The sequence below is a fragment of the Xyrauchen texanus genome, chromosome 20 (assembly GCF_025860055.1).
Source record: "Xyrauchen texanus isolate HMW12.3.18 chromosome 20, RBS_HiC_50CHRs, whole genome shotgun sequence".
NCBI lineage: Eukaryota > Metazoa > Chordata > Actinopteri > Cypriniformes > Catostomidae > Xyrauchen > Xyrauchen texanus.
In genome coordinates, this window is record NC_068295.1 from 27397530 (window position 1) to 27413428 (window position 15899).

The 15899-nt window shown below is 38.6% G+C and overlaps 1 pseudogene; it reads left to right on the forward strand.

Moving 5' to 3' along the window:
* LOC127660565 (leucine-rich PPR motif-containing protein, mitochondrial-like) overlaps positions 1-15899 on the forward strand; it is a 76450-nt pseudogene that overhangs the window by 44247 nt on the left and 16304 nt on the right.

Sequence of the window (15899 nt, forward strand, 5' to 3'; positions counted from 1 at the left end):
TGCAAACAGTTTGCTGAAGACAAGCAGACTAAGGACGTGGATTACTGGAACCATGTCCTGTGGTCTGAGGAGACCAAGATAAACTTATTTAGTTCAGATGGTGTCAAGCGTGTGTGGCAGAAACCAGGTGAGGAGTACAAAGACAAGTGTGTCTTGCCTACTGTCAAGCATGGTAGTGGGAGTGTCATGGTCTGGGGCTGCATGAGTGCTGCCGGCACTGGGGAGTTACAGTTCATTGAGGGAACCATGAATGCCAACATGGATTGTGACATACTGAAGCAGAGCATGATCCCCTCCCTTCGGAGACTGGGCCGCAGGGCAGTATTCCAGCATGATAATGACCCCAAACACACCTCCAAGATGACCACTGCCTTGCTAAAGAAGCTGAGGGTGAAGGTGATGCATGTCTCCAGACCTAAACCCTATTGATGTCGTCATGGAGGACTGGAAAAGGACTCCAGTGGCAACCTGTGAAGCTCTGGTGAACTCCATGCCCAAGAGGGTTAAAGCAGTGCTGGAAAATAATGGTGGCCACACAAAATATTGACACTTTGGGCCCAATTTGGACATTTTCACTTAGGGGTGTACTCACTTTTGTTGCCAGCGGTTTAGACATTAATGGATGTGTGTTGAGTTATTTTGAGGGGACAGCAAATTTACACTGTTATACAAGCTGTACACTCACTACTTTACATTGTAGCAAAGTGTCATTTCTTCAGTATTGTCACATGAAAAGATATAATCAATTATTTACAAAAATGTGAGGGATGTACTCACTTTTGTGAGATACTGTACATCCATTTAATGAACTGATTGAAGAGTCAGTTTGAAAGAACACACAGATTAAATTGTGGCTGTAAAAATGTTAATGAAGCGTGCATGTACATTTAATGAGGATCTTCAAAATTTCTTCTCTAAATTTCTAAAAAAGGAGTCACAGACAGAGCCTAGTAAAGTGAGGTGTGAGATTTGTAGAGCTCACTTTTCCAAAGCAGCGACATTGCACAGCATATTCATGCAAAAAAGTATGTGTGCCTTACAAAATGTGTGCTCTTGTATATCCATTCCCACTCCTGAATGCTCTGCAGGCTATTACAGTTATAAGAGATAAGTTGAGATGACAGGTGCCGGTGCCTAATTTTGTGGAAAGCTGTATCTTTTAAACATTTAAAGAGTGAGACAATACAGTGACTACTTTCTTTATTACATAATGGAGATGGAAACACCATCGCAACAATAATATGCAATTCAATTGTGCGCCACAGCATTCCTTTTCAATTAGACCACTCGGATTTATTGTAATTTTAACTGTTATGTCTTTATTTTCACACATTCATAAATTGAAGATTATGATTTGTGCATTGCCTAAGTATTGTCTTTTGTGCTTCACTCTTTGTAGAATTCAAAAGCTGGAATAATTCTGGAATACTCTTAGGAGAGCTAGTAGAAGACTCATTATGATGCACATTTTGCGCGAGAATGCAAAAGTTTTGCGAGAGCATTAAAAAATTCTCGGGGGAATGCAATGTTTTGCGAGAGAATGCAAAAGTATTTTATATGGATTTCGTACATCTTAATTTTGGGCCGGACTGCTCTGCATTTTATGATAAACTCTTGAAAGACGTGCACACTGAGCCAAAAAGCTGCCAGCGAAAAGTACGAGGTGACAACAGGTACAGATGCGGATGCACCCTCTACTTCACATTGATCTGTGCCTAGATTAGGATACATACATTTTTTTTCTTTTTTCATTTTTGCTGGGAGGGGGCTGTCTCGTTTTCCACAAGCAGAAATCTGGTTTTACCCTAATTTTTAATCACTTTACTTTGTAGCATTTTCCCTCACTTACTGCCTTTCTTTACTTCCTCTCTCCATGATCCTTCCTCTCATCATTCCCCTCTACACTTTTATTATTTTATTTCCTCTAGCCCTCATCTTTCTCTGCTATCCTGTCCTCAATACTTCTCTCCACTTATCACTCTATCTTCTTTGGTCTGGGCTGCGCTAAAGAGGACAAAGCACTGTCTGTCAGAGTCTCGTCTGTGTGTCAACTGTAATGACTTAATGAACAGTTCTCTATGGGATTAACTCTGACAGCCGTCAGCCTGTCTCCACGACAACAGCAGCCGCTGCTGCCGATCCATATCCTCCATCTCTAATGAGCCTAACAAAGGGAATTGCTGGAACTTTTTTTGTGGATGAGTGTCTGGGAGGGACATCATAACTCTTAGCCGAGGGAGGGTATGTGGAACGCTGTCAGATGCCCAGGAAGAACGGCACCATTTTGTTTTAAACCATGTCACTTACAGAGTAAGATGTGTGTTTGCGATGTAGCAATTCAGATGTCATAAACTGGGGGTGCAAGAACATTTTGGGAAAAAATCCAGTCAGGACAGGGAAAAATCTACATGTCAGTCAATAGTGAGAGATGACATATTGGCAATGTCAAATAGTCGGCTGATATTTGTCCATATTGACATTGTTGTCATATTGACATAGGCACTGGCCGTTAACGATGCCTTTTTGTGTCAGTTCTAAAATCTACCAACAGCCTTGTCAATGGATAATTAACATTTATATTTTTTCGTAAATATTGTATAAAATATTTAGATTTCCCATCATTCTCTCTAGATATTTGTTTTGGCATCGGCTGTTGGAAATCAACTGACAACTATTAGGCCCGAAACAAATGAGCACAGACACCTTTACTATGCAAGCTTGATTCCATGCGTTGTTGCATTCCAAAATATGTCAGGCTGCAATTCATAACATAAGTATGTGTTTCATTTGCAGGGCTGCTAGAGAAGTCATTAGTTTAATCTATTTCCGACTGTTGCCAGTTTTCTCATTCAGGTCAACTGCTGTTATGATGAAGCAACATTTTGAAGAGAATCTTGCTGAGCATAAAGGCATTGTATTTGTAGTGAGTTACCTGAATAATAATACATGGTTTAATGGCTCCAACAATTTGAGACAGCATTATCACTCCCTTTAGTACTGAGGTTTGTTCAATCAATGCAAGAGCACTCGTTAAGTATGTTCAACAGGGCCATTCACTTGCAATGCCTTGGCTAAGCATTTTCATCTGCATTTTTGTACAGTATGTTTCTGGCTGCATAGTCACATGTAGCTATGTGTATATGACCAGAAAACTCATTTCTAGGTCACAAACCATGAAGAGTTAACCTAAAATTCTAACTTCAATGTAAAGGAAAAAAGATGAAATAAAATATCTGTCTGTCTCTCTTTAAAATGGAAAGGGTGATAACATGGGTGCCAATCTGAGTAACAAAAGAGATGGAGTCAGGGATGTAGGGAAAGTGTCACAGGAAGAAGGGGTTCAGAAGAGGGGTGGATGAAATGAGCTTTCTTGTCTAATCCTTCAGGTTCCTTGCGCAAAGCACCCGTACTTGCTTTTTTTATTCTCCTTCAATTTAATGGGCTGGAAAGTGCTTGACATGCAAAGTTAGTGACATTAAGAGGAACATGTTGCAGTAAAGCCTGAGCACCACTGACAGCTAAATTGTATCCAGGGAAATTATGAAGCCTTCAACATGTTTAATTCTTTTTTGGAGGGTTTAGTTAGATGAGGGTGGAGGGGGTTGTGGGGTTGGATTTTGAAGGAGGGGGTGGGGTAATTGCCGTTGTGGGTGACTCATCTCATATTGATGGGAATTGTGAAGAAGTCTCCTAGTTTTATGGTAGTTATGATTTGGAGAACTGGGGGTTGGGGAGCAAATGTCACATCATTTTGTAGTGGCATCCTGGTTAAATCTAGCACAAAGATTTTTTTCTTCCAACAGGCCTAATCTGGTTAATTTACAGGTGAAACTCGAAAAATTAGAATATCGTGCAAAAGTTCATTAATTTCAGTAATTCAACTTAAAAGGTGAAACTAATATATTATATAGATTCATTACAAGCAAAGTAAGATATTGCAAGCCTTTATTTGATATAATTTTGATGATTATGGCTTACAGCTTATGAAAACCCCAAATTCAGAATCTCAGAAAATTAGAATATTACATGAAATCAATAAAAAAAAGATTTTAAATACAGAAATGTCGGCCCTCTGAAAAGTATAATCATGCATATGTACTCAGTACTTGGTTTGGGCCCCTTTTGCATTAATTACTGCCTCAATGCGGCGTGGCATGGATGCTATCAGCCTGTGGCACTGCTGAGGTGTTATGGAAGACCAAGATGCTTCAATAGCGGCCTTCAGCTCTTCTGCATTGTTTGGTCTCATGTCTCTCATCTTTCTCATGACAATGCCCCATAGATTCTCTATGGGGTTCAGGTCAGGCGAGTTTGCTGGCCAATCAAGCACAGTAATACCATGGTCATTGAACCAGGTTTTGGTACTTTTGGCAGTGTAGGCAGGTGCCAAGTCCTGCTAGAAAATGAAGTCAGCATCTCCATAAAGCTTGTCTGCTGAAGGAAGCATGAAATGCTCTAAAATGTCCCGGTAGACGGCTGCGTTAACTCTGGACTTAATAAAGCACAGTGGACCAACACCAGCCGATGACATGGCTCCCCAAACCAACACAGTCTGTGGAAACTTCACACTGGACTTCAAGCATCTTGGATTGTGTGCCTCTCCATTCTTCCTCCAGACTCTGGGACCTTGGTTTCCAAATGAGATGCAAAATTTGCTCTCATCAGAAAAGAGGACTTTGGACCACTGAGCAACAGACCAGTTCTTTTTTTCTTTAGCCCAGGTAAGACGTTTGACATTTGAAGCCCATGTCCAGGACCCGTCTGTGTGTGGTGGCTCCTGATGCAGTAACTCCAGCCTCAGTCCACTCCTTGTGAAGCTCCCCCACACATTTGAATGGCCTTTTCCTGACAATCCTCTCCAGGCTACGGTCATCCCTGCTGCTTGTGCACCTTTTTCTTCCACACTTTTCCCTTCCATTTAACTTTCTATTAATGTGCTTTGATACAGCACTTTGAGAACATCCAACTTCTTTTGCAATTACCTTTTGAGGCTTTCCCTCCTTGTGGAGGGTGTCAATGATGGTTTTCTGCACAACTGTCAGGTCAGCAGTCTTCCCCATGATTGTGAATTCAACTGAACCAGACTGAGAGACCATTTAAAGGCTCAGGAACCCTTTGCAGGTGTTTAGCTGATTAGAGTGTGACACTTTGAGCCTACAATACTGAACCTTTTCACAATATTCTAATTTTCTGAGATTCTGAATTTGGGGTTTTCATAAGCTGTAAGCCATAATCATCAAAATTATATCAAATAAAGGCTTGAAATATCTTACTTTGCTTGTAATGAGTCTATATAATATATTAGTTTCACCTTTTAAGTTGAATTACTGAAATTAATGAACTTTTGCACGATATTCTAATTTTTCAAGTTTCACCTGTAGTTTTTGCTCCAAATGCAGACATGATATTGGAATTTAAGAATGCTTCAGTGTCATGTAGATTTATGTCAAAACACATCCAGACCATTAAAGCTTAATGTGCTTGATGTGGTGTGTCCACTTTGTGCAACCCATGCACAATCTTTAGGACATTTGAGACATGGCATTCATGGAAATTTAATTTTGATAGGACCTACTGTATACTCATTTGTATAATTTTAAAAGTGCTTATATACCTATATATCACACAGCTCTCCGAAATACCTGATCCTGACCACTAAGCTCTATAATTGCCAGAATATGCAACTTATTTACTACATATCTGGGATAGTTTCTTGTATCACCCTGCAACCTGTTGATTCTTAAAAAATACAATAATTTAAACTTAAATCAGTTTTTCATGTTCATCTATTTACGTATTTGGTAAGTAACCATGTAATAAGCAGAATAATTCTCTTATCCGGTCATTAGTGCAAAATAAACCCCTTCAGGATGATTCAAAAAAACATATAATGTATATAAAAGTATTTTTTACACACACACACGTGTGTGTGTATATATATATATATATATATATATATATATCACAGTTACAGAAATACTCAAACCAGCCCGTCTAGCACCAACAATCATGCCATGCTCCAAATTACTGATCACATTTTTTTCCCCATTCCAATAGTTGATGTGAACTTTATCTGAAGCTCCTGACCCGTATCTGCATGATGTTATTCACTGCACTGCTGCCTACATGACTGGCTGATTAGATAATCGCATGGGTGATTGTTGGTGCCAGACGGTCTGGTTTGAGTATTTCTGTAACTGCTGATCTCCTGGGATTTTCACACACAACAGTCTCTAGAATTTACTCCGAATGGTTCCAAAATACAAAAATCATCCAGTGAGTGGCAGTTCTGCAGATGGAAACACCTTGTTGATGAGAGAGGTCAACAGAAAATGACCAGATTGGTTCGAACTGACAAAGTTTACGGGAACTCCGATAACCGCTCTGTACAATTGTGGTGAGAAGAATATCATCTCAAGAGGGGGACCTACACAATATTAGGCAGGTTGTTTTAATGTTGTGGTGGATTGGTGTAAATATATATATATATATATATATATATATATATATGTATATATATATTTGTATACTATACTTATATACAAAATGTATTTCTGGTCGAATCTAATTGGACAAGAGAAGTTCCAAAAGAGCTTATAGCACACACCATCAGCACTGGGAGGCTTTACTGTTTGTATCACTCTACTTGTTGTGGCATTCCAAACTTGTAAGAGCAGTGCAGATGTGTGAGCAGCTAGATGTGTGAATTATCATTCATCCCTGTAACGTTAAAGATTTGAGCCAGCAGGTGGTGACAAAAGACCGTCTTGTGTGTGTTATGAGCGAGTTGAGCTGATGTTGTCAATCTGTGTCGTCGGTCAGTGCGCATATTTCTTTTAAGTCATCCGGAATTGTTTCTCACTTCACAATCGCTCAGATTACTACTACACTATAGCTGAGAAATAAATAGAGCTAAACTAACAACTTCAGCATTACTGCCGATAACAGCTGAGAGTCAAGACAGGCAGAGTAATGAAACACACTCCAGGGCGCCTACCTAACACAAGTTTCTGAGTTTTGATGCTTTAGAATCTTTCAACATGGTGGAGGAGAGAAAGCCTTCTCCATCTGCGTCAAAATCAGCTCCACAAGAAACTGGTGTCCTCCATATATTATTCATATGATAATTCTGATAGCAGGTTTGGCAGAATCACTCCATGATCTGAGCGGATTGCTATCACACTACAGCTGAGGAATAGATTTAAACTAGTCACTCTCTCTTCCCTCTCTCTCTCTCTCTCTCACTCTCACTCTCTCTCTCTCTCTCTCTCTCTCTCTCTCCCCCACACACGTCTCTGTTTCTCCAATAACTTGTTAGAAACAGCCCAAGCAGGCTTTAATAGTTCTAAAGTGTGTTTTTCGAATTAGTGCATTGCTTAATAAACCAGCGTGTGTTAGAATTGGCTCTCGACTCCCGCTTGATGAATAATATTGTCGCTCTTCATTCCAATTATGTGTGATTGCCTAAGAGCTGGCATCATGTTCTGGCTCAATCACTACCCTGTTTTTTGTCCATCTCCCTCTTGTCCCCCCCTCCTCTCTTTCAACCTACCTTCCAAGGTCACCCCACTCTAAGGCATATATCCCTACCTGACTGTATAATCTCAGGGGTTGAAAACACTAAAGAAATTATACCTGTTAAAACCCAACCGGTTCACTTTTTCTCCACACCCGCCCCTCCTTTTGGTGCCCTATCTGCTTTGACCTCTTAGTGATTGGCATGGTAATTACCCAATCACTCGATGGCTGCCACTGCAGTCACAATAGAGTGATTGGAGTGGTGTTTTTCTCGTCTGTTCCTTTGCTTTATTCTCTGTCAGCTCCATCGCGGAGCTCTTTGTTAGAAAAGGGTACAGAGAGGAAGGAAGAGATGTGAGAGAGGGGAAAGAACAGATCTAATTTTGTTGCTATATTCTGCCAAGAGGCCCGGTTAGGTGTGAGTGCACTGGGGGTTGGAGAGGCAGCAGTCGGGAGACACACGATGTTGCGAGAAGCAAAATACCTTTTATTGTACATGCCCAAACAAAGGCAGTTATTGAATATATATATATATATATAAAAAATTTTTTTTTTGATTTCCTTGCTTCAGAAAATCCTTTTTATACACTTGTTTTTTTAGGTTTTTTTTGTTGGGGGGGGGGGGGGTGGTTAAGTAGGTAACGTGTGTTATTTATTTCAATATTGAAATATGAAAAGGGTCATATCATGAGGAATCAAAAGGCATTTTTCCACCATCAGGTTGAAGGGTTCTGAGCACAGTGAGTAACCATACCAGTAGCATGTACTGATCTTGGGTCAGTATGGTACATTACAAACTGTTCCCTGCCTGCCTGGTCTTCTCAGCACTAACTGTACTGAGGACAAAGAACCATGATGTTGGAACGGCTTCATTGACGTGGCAAATCACCATTAGTCACTTGCTCAGTCAGTCCATTCTATCCTGATTTAGCAGTACCACAATGAAAAAGAAACCGTAACCATCTAACAGGGTTTGAATCGGTACAGAACGGCATGTTTCTGTAACAAGAACCCTTCACCCTGATGTTGGAAAAGTTTCTAAATTAATCTTTTAAGATAAAAGAGCTTGATGTACTGTGAAAACAGACAGTAACTCAGAAATTCCTCCCCAATCCAAAAAAAAAAGCATTTATAGAAACGTCATCAAAAATGATTTGATCTGAACATCTGCAACTGTGTGACATCTCCGAGACTGATGCATATACACAAAACTGTCCATGTTTACACATCAGTTATGCCTATTAGTTGGTCAGAAACTTGCCGGTTTTGGCACTCAAAACTTGACTAACATCATAAGTGGACTTTGGGGAAAAACACGATAAATAGCATGGAATTTGTACTTCATGGACTCTTTTTGGAATTTATTTGCAGTATTTTGTGAACAGTGCCATTTTTGTGTACTTTGTTATGATCTGCTGCAGTGGGGACTATGCAGGGGCATATGATGCCGCTGTGGAGTGCCATAAGCAATACAACCAGATGCCCAAAATCCATGACCTCATCTGCGACCTGGTGGAAAAGGGAGATTCTGAGCTATTACAGAAAGGTAACACACACACACACACACACACACACACACACACACACACACACACACACGTGCAGCCCATTAATTACTTTTCTAAGTGTGCCACTCATTAGCACTTGTCATGAGTAGTGTGTCTGTGTGTGTTCTGGCATGGTGTCTTTTTAGATTGTCAAATGTAGAATATATATGTGTGGGGGTGTATATGCTGTGGATACATACTTTTTAAGTATCATCCACAGGTTCAAAAATTTAGCTGATGGTGGTTTCAATAGTCTCTGTCTATGTCAGGGGCAGTGGAGGGGTTAAGTGCTTTGTGTGTTGGGGGTGAGTGGGTTTGAAGTGTTAAGGCAGTGAGACCTTTATGGTGAAGGGCCACTTTATGACCCTGATGACCCAGTTCTCTCAGAGACATGCATAGCAAGCCCATTTATATACCGAAACATACATATGAGTTTTCCCTCATCCAGATCTGAAGAAATTAAAGAGATAGTTCACCCTAAAATGAAAATTCTGTCATTTACTCTCCCTCATGACATTTCATAGCTTATTGTTTTTAGCAGAATATTAAACTAAAGGCAGCATCCATACCCATTTATTTTTATTGAATGGAAAAGAGCAGCTAACATTCTGCTAAGCTTCTTTGTGTTCCACTGAAAATCTTATGGGTTTGGAATAAAATGAGGTGAGAAAATGATAGCAAATTAAATGAAAAAATGAATTGCTGGACTGCTTAGAGTGCTCTTTTGAAGATGTTTACTTTTTTATGATTGCTATATTAGCTTTAGAGAAAGAACCTAGGCACGACACACCAAACAGCATACACACAAACACAAGTGTGTATTTCTTCACAATCCTCTCTCTTTCCTTTAACAGTTATGGGGTTTTTGAGTCAAGAGCGTGGCGAGATGATGATGCTCTATGACCTTTACTTTGCCTTCCTGCAGATGGGCCACTACAAGGAGGCACGCAAAATCATTGAGGTGGGACTACTGTTATTGTGTTCAAACCACACAGCTATTTAACAGCCATAATTACTGCCACACTGATATTTCCACTTTTAAATTACATTGGCTCCAAAGCCAAACTAAAGGCATTCATGCAAGACAATAGGTACAGTGTTATTTCAGAGAACGAATGTGTGAGTGTGAAAAAGAGAATGACTGCAGCTGCAAAAATAAATTAAAAATTAAAAAAGTTTTTGAAAGGCAGCTTAATAGAAAAATTGAAGTTTTGCAATTTCGTTTTTGTCACTGTATTGAATCAATGACAATTGCTTTTGTTGTTACTAATTGTCATTACAATGTTTTAGCATAATAAAACCTCTCTCATTTGAAAGCAGAAAAGGATGGCAAGGAAAACGTTAGCGAGGAAAGTGAGTTATGCATAACTGAGGTGCTTCATCCATATTAGATTTAGATTTTGGGTTCACTTTGGCCTTTACAACTTTAGTGGAAGAGTTCCTATGGTCATTAAAAAAAGTCATGGAAATTTACAAAGTCTTAAACATCATGGACATTTCTATATTGAATATAAAATGCTATTGTTTATAGCTTGTGTAGTGTAGAATTTGCTTGCAAGCAATGGTGATGTCCGATTTATGAGCAAATCTTTTTGAGCAGGTTCTTTTCAGTTAATTGGTCGAAATGGTTCACAACTCAGTTTAAATGATTCATTAGTGAATTAGCTTGAATCAAAATGATTTAAAAAAAAAATTGGTTTCTAAAAATCATAAACCACTGGAAATATCATAGAAATTCTAAGTCAAAAGTCATAGAAATACCATTAAAATCAACAAAGCTCTGTGACTGTTTCAAACAAGTAAATTGTAGTTTTCTTCTTGGTGTCGAATCTATCACCATTTTTGCAGAAACTTTCCTGGTTGATGTTTACCATTGCATAGTATTTTCTTTTAGACTAGTCGACTTCAAAATAAGCCTGTTTGTCCTGTTCTCTCTCTCTGAGTAGGAATGATGCGCCTGTGGGCATGAACAAGGGTGCGATGATGTAAAGTAGGCATTGATGTTGCTGTAGAAGTGGTCATGAATGAATGGGCACCTAGTAACATAGGGAAGTCACAAAATTAGAGAACGAAGCATTTTTGCAGCTTGGTTTGAATTAATGCTTTTATTACATTGGGAATTAAGTTTTTAGTTCTGAAATTTCCAGTATGTTTTTATTGTAGAATGACCTCTTGTATGTCAAAATATCAAGGAAAATTTGATTCCTCATGACACAACCTTTAAAACGGTTATCTTTTTAAACTGTTAATTTTTTCCCACTCCTAGTATATACCATATTGCCAGCCAGTTTAAATATGCATATGAGTGTAAGTGATTTGACATACCACAGTGATATGGTTGACTGGTTACTGTAGGTTATGCATCTTTCCTTATTTTGAGGAGATAGAGAAGATATTCTGTTTGTGAAGACTCACTCCTGTTTTAAAGTTGAAGTACAACTAGTAACAGAACTTCTCATTCTGTCCCAGGACTGTGAAGCTTTCAGACTGACAAAACATTGCAGATGGATTTTCGATGCATATGTGGATGTATTTAATTGTCTATAGAGGCAGAGCTTCTATCCAATCCCACGGTCTCTGTTCAGGATGTAACTGATTTTGAGACGCTTGACGTGTTTTGAAAGCATCGTCCAGGATGAGTCTTTTGGGGATGTCTTTAGGCGCTGTTCTCTCTTGTACTTTCAGCATACTTTCAGTCTCACGAGTCTACACTTCCACTGTGAAACAGCTCTGACAAAGCCATTTAGATGTTCAGTTAGCCAACTGCTCTAATATACACCTCTCAACTCCCTCAGTGCTGGGACTATGGCATAATGCCAGGGCTAGTTAATGCATGTGTGTTTAGGTTTATGGCTTTTCTTATCTAAAAAATATATAATCCTACCACAACAGAGCACCAAATGTCTACTGCAAGATATTGTAGACAATAGTTATGTGCATCTATAAATACATAGCTGGATATATGTGGAAAAAAGAAACAAAAGCTACATTTGTTTTATTTAAAAAATGAAAGCCATAACCATATTATAAATTTATTAAATCGAAACAATGAGGGTGGAAGTGTGAAAGTTGAGGGTAAATTGTTTTCCCTATTTATGACAGAACAGACCAAGATCTTGCTCCAGCCCTCCCAATATTGCTATGATAGGAAAAGGGATCAATGGGTGTTTCTAAAATTTCTAAGAAAAAGGTAAATATCGATTGCCAATCATTTGCACATTTTGGGCATGGCTGTTTTCATCACAATTTAGATCTGCATTTTTATGAATTTAGCTAGTTTCACTTGGACCACTGTAAAATTGGACGACTTTAAAATGGATGATATTTTGTCGAATACAAATCCATAAATCTAAAAATCATCCTCTTATATTTGTTGTTCAAGTTAATCTTCCCATTTTTGTATTTGCTAACGTGCATTCTCTTTATCTTTCTCTCTGCGTCTAACCTCAGCAAACCCTCATCTCTGCTAATTCTGTTGTGTATTATTGTCTGTATGGATGAAAAATAAGCCTGAGCTTGGATATTAGAGATCCATCAGTGAGGGGCTTTTAACCAAGAAAATATCCCCTCTCAGACAGTGCTCAAAGTGTTGACAGATCATGCCATTTGGCTTCATTTTTCATGTAGACATTCACCAGATTACAACGGTTCCTTCGGGTATTACTTTAGCCGATAAGCTATCAATGGTCACCTTAGGATACAGTGATCTCAAGCAACTTTGAATCTCATTGTTCTTAGACTAAGAGGTTAATTTGGGACACAAGTTCAAATCCCTTTTAAAAGCATTTGCTTGATATTGATGTGGAATCATTTTAGTGTGCCATTAATAGTAATACTGGTCTTATATCAATATATTTTCTATCATGGCATCCTCTAGTGTCAATTGAGTTTAAAATCATGTATGAATTTACATGACTAATATACAGCACTGTTTACCACCTATTTTAAATGAGAGTATCTGAGGGCTGTGAATTTCCAAGTGCCTTGTAGGAAATCATTCTCTTGTTTTGTGCTAGTTCTGTGCCTTGTGAAATTTCCTGTCAGATTTATCAATGGACATTTCCTGTTTTTGAGTTTTTTTTAAATGAAGTTCAGTGAAATATTACATAAAATAAATGTAAATTTTTCTTCCGCAAATTTCGGTATCAATCATTTGATTTCATTAAATTGTGTGATATGATGTACAGTGTATCGGCCATTGGCTACCCTGCTCTCTACCCTGCATTTTTGATTGAAAAATCCATATCGGTTGACAACTGATACTTACTTTAGTTTTAAACCTCTACAAGTCCCTCCTCTATAAACTCTCTAAAAGTTGGTGTTTAATGGTGGCTGGTCAAGCATCCTCTTGCTTGACCGACAGGTCGAAAGCTCCACTCGTTCTGTGGAGCATTTTCCACATGGCCTCTCTTCCATCCAATGCTGGATAATTAAAAACACTGATATCTAAGTAGCATTAGCTGACACAGAGCTCTAGTCTGCTCTCTAATAGAAACTTTAAGTGCAGTGATGGAGTGCTTGTCAGGTGACTGCTGTCTATAATTGCCAGATTATTAATAATGGTAGGTAATTAAGTGAAATGCTGGTTAAGGTTATGGTGTAATTAAAATGGTTGTCACTCTGTAAGTGTGGCTGAGTATGTGACCTGTGTGTGAGAGAATGATGGCATCTGAGATCTTCAGCGTGATGAGGGGTGGATATGCTGAATGCTTTGAAGTCTGCATGAATGATTTTTTTTGTGTAACTTTGTGAAGGCAAATGCAGTGTTTTCATACTTAAAGAAATAGTTCACCCAAAAATGAAAATGTTGTCATTATTTAGCCTACTCGCTATGTTTTCCTTTATTTAGCCTACCTCATGTCTTCCTTTACACATATGACACTCTTTCTTCCATTGAACCCAAATGGGGAATGGGGACCGAATGTCGGCATATTCTTTTAAAACAACCCTACAGTCTTCTGTCCTACAGAAGAGAGTATTTTATATGGATATGTTACCACATGACTGAGTATATTATATATATATATTGTAACAGAATTAATTTTTGAGTAAACTACTTTTTTAAATGGAATGTTGGCAACACTGCGATGGACTGGCGACCTGTCCAGGGTGTCCCCCGCCTTTCGCCCAATGTTAGCTGGGATAGGCTCCAGCCCCCCGCGACCCTGTACACAGGATAAGCGGTTGACGATGGATGGATGGATGGATGGATGTTGGCAACACTTGTACTTTCTATTGTATTTTAAAAAATGCTTTTTATTTTGCATGTCAGTTTGCATGTCTATATTTGACCATAATGGCCAAGGGTTTACAAAAAGCCTTGACCTTAATTTTTGGTTTGTGAGATCACAGCACTACTTCATCCATCTGTATGTCTGTGCATGTCAGTGAGTGCATATTCCTGCACACTCCAGATTTTCTTAATCTGACCTAGATGTTCTTTTGGGTATTGGTTGGTGTGTTTGGGCAGATGGATGTGAGTATGTTGATTTGCTTGCCTATAAAGGAAGATTGGAGGGCTGGGGGTTGTTTTATCATCTTGGATTTACTTAAGGGAAGATTTGCCCCAAGGGGCTTTACGCATTAGGCCCAGAGGCTGCTCCTACATTTATAGCATTGGTCAAAAAAAAAAAAGACCACAACTGTAGTAGTTCAATTTGGTCTTATTTGCCAAGAAGATTAAGCTTGAGGAAGACTGGAATCATTTGAACTTGGCCTGGAGGCTGATTTACAAAATGTATATCTTTTTGAGTGCTGCTGGTTCGATAGTCTCCCAGAAAAGAATAGCATGAATATAAGATCATATCTGAGTCACAAAGAGATGAGTGAGTTTATTTGGTGAATCACATTTAGGTAGGCCAGAGCAGCTGAATTCAGTGCTTATGTGGCTAGATGCATATACTATAGATGAATATAATACTGTATAAATGTATAGTAACTACAGCTGTCAAAATTAACATGTTAACGCATGCAATTAATTAAAAATGTTTAACGCGTTAATTTTTCATATTCGCGATTAATGCATTTACTGTTAATAAATCATAAAACAGCAAAAACACTGGTCAGAGTATGACGGAACCTTTGCAATGTGTCCGCACAAACTCACCAACCAACCAATCAACCATACAGCTCCGCTTTATTTCACAACGATACTGCTTCTGTATTTACTTATTTTGCATTTTTGTATTATAATACTCTGCGGTCTACATCACCTTAATCTGTTTGGAAAGTTTGGAGAGTGTCTGGAACGAGCTGTTCTTTCTTCCTTTCCTCAATCAAGTGCGAGCTGAAGTGCTGCTGTCCCGCGTCATCATTAGCATTACAACAGAGCTTATGTTGTGTTCAGTGAAATAAGATGACTATTCTACAACTAAAATATTTCATCATGTCGGCTAATCATTTCAGCCCTACTCTGTAATGCACATTTGAATTACCACAGAAGCATGTCAAGTCTTAACTATCACGGAAATGCACTTTGCATGTTGCAACTTGAGTGCTGTAGCAAAGCAGATAGCCACAGTCTGCTGGCTGATTAGAATTGTGGAGGATTAGAGTTTAAGAGATTTAATTGTAATGAATATGCAACCTATGGAGGGACTAGTTCTTTCAATTAGTCAACCTCCCAAGTAGACTTTGCGAAACATTTACGTGAATTTGTGATATTTTAGAGCAGTGTTAATAAAGCATTATTGCTACACATTGTTTTTATTTATTTCTTTAGAAGGAAATAAGTGCATTTTGACAGGAAAAGAAGTATATATAGTAAAAAGTTTGCATTTTACAAATATGCGATTAATCACGATTTAACTGAAAATTATGTGACTAATCGTGATT